Genomic DNA, 13,426 nt, shown 5'->3' on the forward strand with positions numbered 1-13,426 from the left:
TGGATATTTACTGTGCCTCCATCTCTCCCACTCATGATGTTTTCCTGCCTATTACTTTGCTTTGCTAGGCTTCTTATGAGTATACAAATAATCCTGTCATATTTTTCTGTTCTGCTCCATTTACTATTTTATTCTGAGTATTTCTTGTATAAATGTGGGAGAAAAAAAAAAGAGGTTATTTTGTTAGCAACTTTGTAGAAGAAGGGGAAGTAAGAACTCTGTGGTGCACAGAAAGCGGGTAATTATCTCTTTCTCCATCTGTGAGCTCAGATTCAGAGCCATTTCTGCAAACTTGTCTTCAGTCACTTTTACCTACCTGCATACCTGCATAAACAGTCCTACCTGACCCTACACATCCACGTGAGAAGCCCAGACCTCTGCAGCTTCACCAGTGCCTCCCCTCCTCCCCGGGAGCCTGGCTGGCGCTGCTGTCCCTCACTGCGGGCTCCGCAGACCACGGCCAACATGCCGTGCCGAAGCCTTCCCAACCAGAACCCAGCCAGCACAGAAAGAACACGTGTTTTACCCAAGATAGCAACAACACAACTCCCTACAGATACTCTTATCTATATTCAATCTAAGCAAATACTTAAACATTTTAGAAGGGCAGTTATTGTATCCAGTTATCTAATATGACAGCAAATTAAAAAGTGGCCTTAAATTCTATCCTGATAACTGTTTTAACAATTTTAGTGTATTACTTTACTCAAACAGCAGGTTTTGATATTTGATATGAGCATGAATATTTAAAATGTGCATTGAAAGTGAGATGAAGTCTCACTTTTTTTTAATATATTGATTTGAAGTTAAAGCACTATTTGAATGATAAATTAAACGTGTTTTAAAGGAAATAAAGGTACAGAATACTTTTGATGCTTTCAAGCCAAGCCGAATGAACGTAAAAGTCGCCTCTCCTATACACACGTCAGGACACGGACCTGTGAGGGGATGCGAATGAAACCCTGACAATTCAGAACTTCACCAACTTCATTGTGCGGGACTGCAGCTGCTGAGAACCTTCCTCACAGCAGTGATACGTGAAAGCACGGTTGAATCACATCCTCACGGCAGAGGTTCCAGTCCTTCTATAATGACTAAACCTGTCTATCCTCAAGCAGAGCTGTAGGAGTTGGGGAATCGCACCGCTCACAGCTCGCGGAGAAGAAGGGTGAGGAAGGGGCTCTGCCGGCGCCTGCGCTCCACCAGCCTCCCCTCTTCCCACTGAGCCCTGCGGCGGTTCATCATCCGCCGCTCCCCCTCTTCTTCCTTCACACGCTCACCGCAGCCCTAGCCCACTTACATAAACCTCACTGTACTTTAAAAGTTTACAAAAAGCCTTTAAATCCTCATATACCAGCCCTCCACCTGCAAAGCAGCACACTCATGTTGAACCTCCGCTTGCTGGATTTTCACACCCTAACGACAACCCGGCCTCAAACCCTACAGAGACTCCCCGAACAGCCCTGGAGCACCAGCACAGAGAAGCAACGAGCTTCCCTAACCCCAGCAGCAACTCCAGGAGCGGGCGAGGACAGGCTTTTCCCGGCAGCGGCATAGACCCGCACAGGGAAGTCTGGGGAGCAGGCACAACGCAATCAGAGCGCGAGCCCAGCCGCCCTCCGAAAATGAACGAGCTGCCATTCCCATTAATCTTCGCTCTACCGAGTAATTATGCTGATTGAGGTGTTATGCAATCAGAAGCTGATCCTAATTCTAGGTACGACTTACCCTGGGTAAACAGGGGTATGATGGTTACAGTTGTATTTATTTGCGTAAGACAGTGAAATGTAGGGAGCTTAAATCCACACACTGCGTACATTAACTGTTTCAGGTCTTGCGTCTGAGGGTTAGTTCACCTTCCCACGTTGGTACGTGCAGCATTCAGATTTGCCTCTCACAATAAAGGCAGCATTTCCCACTGCAGACACAGTTAACCTACTAGAAGTAACACCGGTAAGGAAGTCTAACGGTGCCTGAATGCATCAGCTAAAGACAGAAGGACCAACTTGAACCTGGCTCACCAACATCAGCCGCGGATCGGAGGGCAGGGGCAGGGCACTGGCCGCAGCTGCCCGCCTGAGCAGATGGGGCTGGGTTTTGTTCCGAGTGGGCTGGAGGAGGGGACACGGTTTTGCAGCATTTTTTGCAGAAACATTCGCTCTCCCTTTCAGTTGTCTTCCCTCCCTCTCTGCCATTTGTGGTCTGTGACGTTATGTTGAGCACCGGTTCTTTGCATTGCTCCTGTGGCGTCAATGCAAGCTCCGCGACTTACAGGAAAAGTTCAGACGATGACCCCAAAGCAAAGATCCAGCATCTTCCTCCGTATCCACCATGTACAGTGGGAAACGTACCGCGGAAATCTCTCGGCTATAGGCTCCTGCAAGGAAGCCCATTTGTTGCTTTAGACATGAGTAAGGGAAAGGTGCCATTAATTATATATGGAATTGGGAAACAAAGTTTTAAATATTCCCAGCCCCTTGTCCAAAAGGAGGCGGGGGGCGGGGGGGGAATCTTTATCTGGAAATTTGTTAATTGCCTACACAGAGCCACGAGAGAGAGAGAGAACATGACAAACAAAGACAAATGCAACCACCAGTCGCACTACTGACTTGAAACACGACTAATAAAGAGAAAGGCCAAGGCAGAGGTCTCCTGGATACGCCCCGGGCTGGACGGTGCGCGGGTGTTAAGTCACCACGGCTTCCCCGGCGTCGGGGCGGCTGCGCAGGTTTGTAATGGTGAAGGTTTTCACGCATCAGCCTGCGGCAACTTACAGCTCTCTTTCAAATTCTAAACCACCACCAGGAGAAGGGTATACATAAAGATTAACCTCTGTTTAAATAGATTTTAACTGTCAATATTCCGATTTTAAAGGGTACAGCTGAGAAGTACAGATCACCTTAAACTCAGATTTTTTCCACAGGAATTTTTCTGGAAGAAGAAGGGAGAATATTGGGAATTATTTTCTAGTCCATCTGGTTGTGGTCTTACCTCTGGAGATAAAGAGCAGATATAAACATCTGTAATTACAATGGCCTCACCTCTTCCCAAGTCCCACTTAGAAAAGGAGAGTGGAACAATCCATGTCTAATTACACGACATATTTTTCTGAATAATTAGCCTTATTTTTAATGGTTGATTTTCCTAACGCATTCAAGCAGCTGAATTCTCGCCTTTAGCAAGCGTCAAGAGTAACTGTGCCTCACACTTAGTGGTCCAACACCAGTGAACATGGGGGACAGCCCAGGGACGTGCCCTGAGCCGAGGAAATGTCCAGAGCCGCTGCCCATCCGCGTGCGGTTTCACACCGAAATGCGGAGCGGGAACACCACGGCCACTGATGCCACGTTCCGGGGTTCGCTCTGCAGTCATACATCTGTATTTTAGCTGATTTATCGTCCTTCGGATGAGCACATCAGAGCTGGAATGATAAAAGACTGCAGCCACCAAAATCACATTTGCTGTGCTAAGCACGGATGTACCAGGGGACGTGGAAGTGCACTTCCCTCTCATTAGCGCGATGGCTAGCACCGCCTATACACCGACATCACCTGCTGCGGCTGCTAAATCCCATTTCCCCATACAGATCAGGTCTGTACCTACCCATCCCTGCTACCCAACCTACTTGATCATTTAATCAGAAATCGAGATTAACTAAAATGTTACTCATTTCATTCTCTCCTTTCTTTCTTTTCATCTCTGCACGACCCAAATAATCTCAAAGTATTACTGTCAAAACACAACATACTTTTCCAAAATTTAAATAAACGGCAAACCGTGGTGAAAAGGAAAAAAAAAAAAAAAAGAGCGAGAAAAAGGCCTGACAACTACAGTGTTCATCTGGACATGTTAGGGGATGTCTTGGGTACGCTGGACCTGATCCGCTTTACCTCTTGAAGAGGGACAAAGAGATACCTAAATACGTTCAGAAGTCTGGTGATAAGCTTTGAACTTAATTCATCAAACACCCTAAGAGAAGGCGAGTGTGCAGAAAGGAGGGAGAGCCCCGTGCCCTCCACAGTGCCGAGGAGGCACCAGGGACCACTAACCAGGAGGACGCCGTCGGGTGCCCATCGCCGACTGGGACCTGGTCAAGCCTCCCCTGCATGAGTTTCCACCCGCCAGCTCTTTAACTCAGCCTTGCTAGTGGGCTGGCATTTTTGTCACCAGCCATCTTCTGTTTCTTCCTGCAGTATTTATTCTCACTTAAGCTTGACAAGCATTGTGCTTGGGCAGAAATGGTTTGGTAATTTGGCTTATAAATGGAAAGAACTAAATGCACTCTTACTCTCATCTCTTGTAGCAACTTAATAACTGGAGATGACTGATGATCAGATCCACCTAGAGATTGCAAGCATAGTTTCTGTCATTATAATCAGCCACAGAGCATTATTTAATAACAGCCTAGTTTCTCCACTGCACTTCAGATGGGCTCCGCAGAGAGAAGGGCTGCTGATTGCCGCTCCCCGATGTTTATGGCAGATCATCATCTCTCTGGATCCCCACGCTGGCTGTGGCAGCCTGAAGCAATGCAAACTTCCAGGAGCCATGTGGGAAATGCGCAGCACTAACCAGAGTGCCTCTCCCCATCGGGGAAGATTTATTCACCGTGGCTGAACGGGACAGAGGCGTGGGAATGGAGGAAAGAGGCACAAGCACACTCATCACAGGCATTACACAGCTTGCAATCATACGAGTAATAGTGCCCACGGCGTTGTGCACCCAGGCTAAGCGCTATCTTTTTTTGTGCAACATGAAACATGCACTAAACCAGCAAAGACTTTTATTTATTTCAGTGGGAGCAGGAATTCACCAGGAACTAGTCCAAACCTGCTGCTTGCTTTCTTTTAATATTTAATGAAGGCTGGGAACAATGAAGGTCACTCAAAAGCTTTGGCAATGGATAACTAATGCCCGAAGACAACACAGACTCACTCTGCTAGGCAGCTGAGCCTGTAAATCTAGGTGCAAGGCAGCACAGTGAAAGCAGAGTGACCTCTGAAGTGCACACGGGTGTAAAGTCTGTGGGTAAGAGGTCTTTCTGTCATGTTTCTGCCATGTTCATGCCCAGCAAAACAAAGGTGGGGTGAAACACGGCCGCTAGTCATATTTCTTTAATGGAAAGTAAAGAGGTAACAAGTTATAAAAAAAAAACATTCCATTTTAAGAGGTGCTAGATGGTTACACAGAAACATTGGAGTTAAAGTGGCAGCGCTGCCCAGCAATGGATTTTACATGCACATTTAGATTTCGCTGTGCGCTATACAGATGGTACAACAGTGAAAATGTTCATGTGCTAAGAAACTGCGGCCCAGGAACTGTAAAACATTGCTGTGATGAAGCAGCGCTGGCAGGGTACTGCACAGGGGAAAAAATACTGGGGTTAGAGCTCAAGGCAGTATAGCTCAATCTGCTTGATACTCAAGTCTTTGGTAGTAAGGGGTTAAAATAAAAACCAGAATATTCCTTCAACATTAGTGGAAATGGAAATGCAATTTTCATACCAGACAGACGCTATCATGTAATGCTACAAATACTAGTGCTCACCCTTTCCCTATTTTTATCTGATTTGGTTTTATTGTATCCAAAATAAGAAATACCAGAATACCTGGCAGTAACTCTGAATAGTGCATTTTCAACACAATGTTTTCATGCGCTATTAAAAGAAAAGTAGGTGTAGACATAAATGGAAAGTTAAGTGAAACGGAGAATGCTTGATCCTTATCAATTCCTGAAAGTCAGGATGCTCTGACTGTTCTCACTTTGAATTCACACTTCGTCCTTCTTGACTCCTGATTTACCAAAATTCAGGATGATCACACATTGCCATGTTAAAGCTTTCCAGCCGGATTCCCAGTGTTGGCTCAGTTTCGCCTAATGCAGAGCCACAAATAAAATGCAAAGCCGAAACATCTGTAGGCTTCAGATTTTGTGGCTGGTCAGGAGAACAGCAGCTCGACGCTGCCCTGCGCCCATGGCTGGAGCAGGCACAGGCTCAGCCGGCACTGGCTGCCGCACGCCACGGCTGCTGCCTCTTCCCTTGGTCCGACAACGGAGCTTACCCAGCCCCTGGCCCAGCAGCAGCCAGAGCAGACCTCCACGCATCGTCCATCCGTCAGACCTGCTTCTGTCCTCCTCCTGTGTCTCTCTGGGCGGCCTTTATCAGGGTGAAAGCTTTCTCGTCCCTCTGAGAGCCCTATCAGGTGCAATCATGCTCTCTCTCTAACCCTCTCTTTGCTGTCTCTGCACAAATCTTAACGCTAAGGTAAGAGTTTTGAAAGTTTCTTGCTTCAGTATTGATCATCTCTCAGTGCCATTTTTCTGCTTATTTTCAGGTAGATTGGTATCTTGGCCAGATAGCTACTTCTCCAGCAGAGCGCCTCATGAAGCCTCCACGAAGCTGCACTCTCCCATTAATTGATTAGCATCAGCACAAGATACTGATTTCCACCAGAAGTGTCCTGTGCTTGTATCTCTCATTAACAAACACCGAGGGGTATGAAATAAGTATATGAAATATTACAGATTTTTTTTTTCTATGCTGTTTGTACAAAAACTTCATTTTTCACAACTACCACCAACACCAGATCAGGTCAGCCGTGGCATTATGTATCTGGTCTTTCATCCTGAAGCAAACCTCAGCCAAGACTTGGAGTAAAGCACTGGTTTTAGGAAGGCTTTTGACACTCTCTCATGACACTCTCCCAAGCAAACTGTCATCATGTGAAATGACCATGGGTGACGTACTAAACAAAGCTGAAATACTGGCTGCAAAACACCTGAGCATGAGTTATTGCACAGTAAGTTATGTCCTAAAGCCTATTACTGCAATTACAGCTTCATTGGTATGTTGGGTGGGTTTCTACTGCAATTTCAGGGAAACTGCTTGAGGAGAGAAAGTAAGATTAGTTCTTCTGCAGACTGAAAAACAACAGCAGTTTTGTTTCTACCTGTAAATACGATTTTCTTGATTGTAGGTGGCATTAGAGTCTATCACAAGATTCCTAGGAACTTTAAAAACAGTGAAAATTGGCTATAATTAAGTTTGACTTTCACGTACACAGCTATATCCCACTGGCTGCTAAAATAACATATCTGAAGTTGAGCACATTTTGAGTGGAACTTTTCAGATGTGTGTCCAGAACGGAGGGTCAAATCCTTATTTCCTTCCCACTGGAATTAAAGCCTGGAAAATGTTTCAAAGGTGACCTTCAGTTCCTTCGGGTTCCTGCTGCATTTGATCAGTTTTGGTCACTCCTAAATGCTGCTCAGTACTTCAACAGTATTTAAAATGCATCATCCTGTAATTATCCCACATAATCCTCAGCCTTGGGCTAAATCTGCAGAAAGACCGAGTTATTTTCTGAACAGTGGCAGTGGGAGGAGAGCAGGGGAGAACAAGGACCCCCCTCAACACACTCAATAGTTCAAGTACAGTCGGCAACGGAAAAGAGGAACTGGCTGCCATCTGAGACGCTCCACAATCGATGGAAATACAACTGAGCCTCATCAGGTATGGGCATGAATACAATAAAATTGTTGTTCTAAATGTGAAAAAATACATTGTCCTAAAGGTGTAATACTTTACAGTATTTCCTCAAATGTTGCCTCTTTTCAAATACTGTAATAGGTTTCTTTTACAATTTCAGGTGGAATTCTACCATTCTTGCATAGACAACGCAATGAAACTTCTTATTTTGCACCAAGGAAAAATGAACCTCTTTGCCTGCATCACCTGTCCTTTCGGACAGGCAGGAAAAAGCAGCAGCACCCTTCACCAATCCATACAACATCTCACACGAGCCCTCTGAATTTGCAAGAACCTCTCATACTTGTCATTTTGCATGACACTTCTCTCACTGCCACAGACATTTAGACAGAGCCTGCGAGAGCTGATGTTCTTGCTCTGTTTTCAGTAAGTTATGAATACCTTGTTCTGCTATCTATCTAGAGTGGAAACACAAGAGCTATAGGCCTCTTCTTCCACATCCATCACCTGCTAGGGAAATGGAGGGGAAGCACCGCTGGACAAGCAGCACAGCCCAAGCTCAGCAGCATCGTCTCTGCCCGCGGTTGACTAAAACAGATGAGCTCATCAGGTTGTTCCCTTGACCCCCTGGAATCTCATCATACCTGTTTTGAGAGTTCAAGCCCTTAATCTGCTGGATACTTTTAAGAGGAAACAAGAGCCAACAATCGTGATTCTTTGGGTAAAGGAGAAAAAAGTAAACCCAAGATGCCTACCTATGCGTGGGAAGGTAGGAATTTAAAAATTCTCCCTTCTTAAACAGCTACATGTCTCAAAAATGAAGTAAATTTTAAGCGTACCATAAAAATATATTCTTCATCCCATTTGCCACTTAACTGGTGTTCTTTTTCTGCCTGCATAAAGACAAGCCTTAGGCCCTCTTTTATTAATATCCATGAGCATAATTTAACAGCTGATCCCATACTGGAGATGCACATTTCATATTTAATAGCAAGTGTTATTTGGAAGTGGCCTGGAAGAAACGTAATGAATATATTGGTTGCTTAGACTGCTCCGAATGCTTAGATCAATACAACATCATTTACTTATTGCAGCTTATTAGCTAAGTCATTTCTTGTCATCTTGGTACTTCTGTGTAGCAACTAGAGAAGTGGCAGAAAAACAGGACTCAAAATGAATTATGTTCATCTGAATTTAATTAATGTAAATCCCATAAGTCCACTCTTCGATAGAGACCAAATGGTACTAAATATATATACACACACACACATATATATATGATATAAAAATAGTATATATACAGTTTTCCTGCAGGAGAAAGTCCCGATGACCAGGCTAGACGCTTGGGCTGAGCTGCCTGCCACGGACTTTCCCTTCCCTTTCCGGAGGGCACGCTCAGGAGGAGAGGTGCCAACACCTCCCCGTAAACGTCCCCCAGCCTCTCCTCTAACACAAAGCTTGTCTGCGCACAGGTCCCTGCAAACAGGCAATGAAATAAGAGATCTTCATCAACTCTAGCACTGAAATAAATCTTTAAAAAGAACGAACACCATTGCATTCACCAGAAGCTACCAGAAGTTTTTAGAGGCGATTAAAGGTTATAGCCTAATGCTGCAGAAGATAAAACTTTGGACAGCCTTTATAGATACCACCTTTGCCTTGCTCTTCGCCCAGAGACTGTCTCTAGTTCCAGACGACGTGAACTGTGCAATGCATTGTTACGATTTATGCATACACTTCAGGATTAAAAAAAGGAACCCACTGCCTGAACTGCCAGAGTACATTATGGTAACATTACATTTGAAGACTCTTATTTTCTCCATATATCCAATTATTTTTCCACCTAGGTTCTAGAATCAAAAACATAGGTGAGGGAAAACACCTACTCAAAGTTCAAGAAATTGAGGGTTTTTTTGTGTCTGTCATAAGTGCTGTCAAAACTCACCAGCCCCCAGTGAGCACGGATTACGCAGAATATGGATTATCGCCAGGCGCAAGCTCAGCTGCCCTCATATACGATCTTAGCTCCATGTCTAATTTTTTTCTTTACTGCTGAACATGGAAGGAATTTCAGCATGTGTAGGCTGCGGAATCCCTAATGACTAATGATCTTCTGTGCTGTGGTACATTGAAAAAAATCAGTTATACTAATTTCTTTTTGGCCAATGCATACTAAGCTCTAATGTTAGCAGCAGAAAATGCCTGCCCTGTCTTTGCTCTCCTCTGCCCCCTTCTCCCAGTTTCTCAAGGCTCCTTTCATCATCTCCTTTCTGAGGTTTATATTTGTCTCATTTCAGGAGCACAGAAGATCCGGGGTAACATACCACTAAACGGAGCGTGCCAGCAGGACACAAACTATTGCATAAGAACACCAGCTTTAGCAGACCTGACTACTGCCTAATAAGCGCTCATTATCCCATAAATTCGCAGAGAAGTTTCTGAATGTTTCAGTCATAAAATAGCTTTATTCGTCAGCCAGCTGAAAATATTCTGTTAGCAACCAATTTTATCCCAGAGATGAAATGTGCCCTAAAAAAAGCTGAACATAGTTTAATTAAAACAGCAAAGCAATATAAAGTTTTCTGTCATATAAATGTTTTGTTTTTAATTATAACACCTCATAAATATTTTCCAGCATTAAATTATCTCAGGAAACAATTCTTCATTGTTTTGTTTAGCTTGTTTGAGATACTCAACTTTAATAACAGTGTATACAGATGGCAAAAGCCACGCTGACATGTGCACTCACCTATAAATTACATGAAGAAACCCAGCCTGGTAATGAGAAGCTGACTCACACCCAGGTGACAAATTAGTCTCTTACGGTGTTCTTGTCACTTACAGAACCGTGAGTTAGAGTGAACTGGTTGGCAATGAAAAGTGGAGAAGGAAAAGCCCTGGATATGAGTAATTCCTCATAAAAAGTTACTTCCTGCAAGAAACACCAGTTGCACAACCCCAGTGCAGCAGGCAGCTTGTGCAATGCTTGTCACCTGCCAGCAAAATCCCTTCAGCCGTTCACTGCCCTTCGCTCATGAAACAACTACAAAAGCATTTACGATTAAGACCAAAATTTGGATTTGAAGGAGCAGGAAGGGTAGGCAGACAAGGACGACCCTTTAGGACTCGGCAAAAGATATTTGCTGGGACCAGAGTAGGTCTGTCTTCCTTGCTGAAAGTCACTCTTAAACTTTCCATAAGATCAGAGTACTATACACCATAAAGCAGCACTTCTGGTGTCACATAGTCCTAACATGCCCCTCTAAACCCTGCCAGGGAACAGCAGCCGCCATTCGGCCCTGCTTCACCTAAGGGCGGGCACGTGGAAGGGGCAGCGGCTGAAGACCTCCATCACGCAGCCAACAACAAGAGTCCTTCCTCCACGCACCACCCATCAAGTGGCAAACCCTGCTGAGCCTCCGAGACAACAGCATCCATGAAAACCTAACTTCTGCTTGATAGTCCAAAGCGATCAAATTAATCCCTTTGGTGCTACTTCTCAAAAAAAAAAACGAGCCACAGCTAGATGTTTTGTGGCACTCCATCTCCTGTCTCACATGCAGACACGAGCACGGAGGTTAAAACGTGCCCTGGTACCCTCTTACCTCTGGAGATGGAAACGTTTGCATAGAGAAAGTCTCAGTTTTCCTACCAGCAGCAATAAATATGATTTTGCATTCCATTTCCTGAGGGAATAACACATCAGCTCACGCTGCCCGAGCCATTTTTAAATGTTTGTTCTTGGAAGTAAAACCTGAAAGCCCCCAAATATTAGACTCAAGTAAGATTTCACTCCCCACCTATTGTAATCCTATGCCTCATTATTTGCAGAGTCATGGATACAACACGTGAATGTTTTCTCCACTGCTGTTTAGTGATATTTTGTTCTTCCTTTTTTAAAATGAATAAATAAAGCAGGCTCTCAAGACTGCCTCTGCCACAGAGGCTTCTCAAAGCACGAATACAGCTCCCCATCTATTTTCTCTGACCTTAGTCAGCACTGGAAATAAATCAGCGCGCCCCCCCCTACTGAAAAACCTGCAAAATTCTTCTCCCTTCTCTTGTTCATCTCTGCCTGACGGTCATTGCAGTTTTGCCCACCTTTAAATTGATTTTTTTTTTTTTTCTCCCTCCAACCAGCTTTGTCCTTCAGCAGATCTCCACTGCTCCAAGCGGAAGAAAACTCTGGTTCTAGCCATCTCAGCTATTTACCAGATACACATATCCTCGGCCACCAATTATTTAAGTCAAATCCTCCCCTGTGCCCCTAATGCCACAGAAGGTGCTGACAGCTGTTTACAACACAGCAACTTTCAGTGCATCTACACAGAAACGTCCCAGCACGAAGCAGAGCCCACGCTGCAGTTTCTCACAGCATCATACTCCCTATCTGGCATTGTGCGAGAGAGTGTGATGTGCAAGCCCCACTTCTGAGTGAGGCTGGAAGGCTAGAGGCTAAAATAAAACAGAAAAATAGCTTTTCTCTAAGCTCATAGGAGCTGGAGACAGTCTAAATGCTACTCAACAGTATTAAGAAAATAAATCTTCAGGAATCAAAGTCCCCAAACAAACAGATTTATTCACATCTCTAGACCCAGTTCCTTCCCCCGCTCTGAGGTGAAAAAAACCCAAACCTTTCATGAAAAGTTTTAAAATCCAATCTGGGATTTGCTATTCTGCATTTTATGCAATATATGTGGACTTTTACAGAACAAAATGATTACACTAAATTATTGATCAAAGGAAGCAAATACATACAGTGGCCTTAAGATTACATCAGCTGCTATGAGAAAAGAGAGAAAAGAGTCCTCCTTGGAGATTGTACTGACAATGTTCACCTATCATGATGAAGGCTCATTTCTAATTACATGATCTTATTACACATTAAATATGAAAGCGAATTTTTTCATTTTTATGCAAAGTTTGAAATACTGCCTTGGAAGTGAACAAAGGGACATGAATTTAGTAACAGAAAAAGATGTAAATACGCTCATCCAAACAAGCAACTGTAGAACATCACGCACGTATAATGCCTTTCATCCAAGGACTTCAAAGCACTTTAGACCCACTTACCAACTAAACTTCTTTACATCTGTCACAGGGCAGGTGAAGCATGAAAGAAAAATGGTGGAATAAAAAAAGCAGAGGTGCCAACCAGCTGGCTGCATACCATTTCAGGAAAGGAGGCTCTCAAAACCAAACCTGGCCAGCAGTTTTCTAGTAGATCAACTTCAAAGATCCAGTCTTCAACAAGACAGAAATCTTCCCCCTCGACCGAGACACAGATTCAGCGACACCCTTGTGCAAGAGGTACCCAAAAAGAGCCAACTCTTTCACTAGCCCTGGGAAAATGCAGGCTACTGCTCAGCCAACAGCAGGCTTTGACTGATAAAACATACCGAATTTGCCAGTGCCGAGAAGAGACCCATCACTCCGAAAGCCCCTGCCCACCGGCCGCAGAGCGGGACCGCAGCCCAGCGGAGCCCAGCTCCCCCCTCCGTCGCTGCGCTGACAGAAGGGCTGCGCGTAGCTTCTCCCTCTGGAAACTTCGACAGCACTGATGGGAACTTTCCATCTTAACATCGACGCCCTTCAAAAGCCCAACTGAGGCTGCCTCTCAAAATTAAAAGGAAGAAGATCCGTATCTTGGCATGATCAGCAACAGCTGTTCACTATTCATCAAAATGAGTTTAGCTGTGAATGAGTAGCATGTGTAATACGGCCTTAATTAGAGATGTGCATTCTCTATGTGCAATTCATGTAATTAGTGACACGAGAGCTGCTAATTTCCCTGGTAGAAATGAATGCACCACAGCAAGTTTAGCAGCATCTTACTTCAGAAGCAGGTAGCTGCAAAAGGCAGGAGTTTTAATCATTTTGACGGCATCTTATTTTTGCTACTTATTGAAATACGATATTACCCACAAATCATGCAAA

This window comes from Pygoscelis adeliae, unplaced genomic scaffold, assembly GCF_000699105.1.
Source record: "Pygoscelis adeliae isolate BGI_AS28 unplaced genomic scaffold, ASM69910v1 Scaffold302, whole genome shotgun sequence".
Taxonomy (NCBI): Eukaryota; Metazoa; Chordata; class Aves; order Sphenisciformes; family Spheniscidae; genus Pygoscelis; species Pygoscelis adeliae.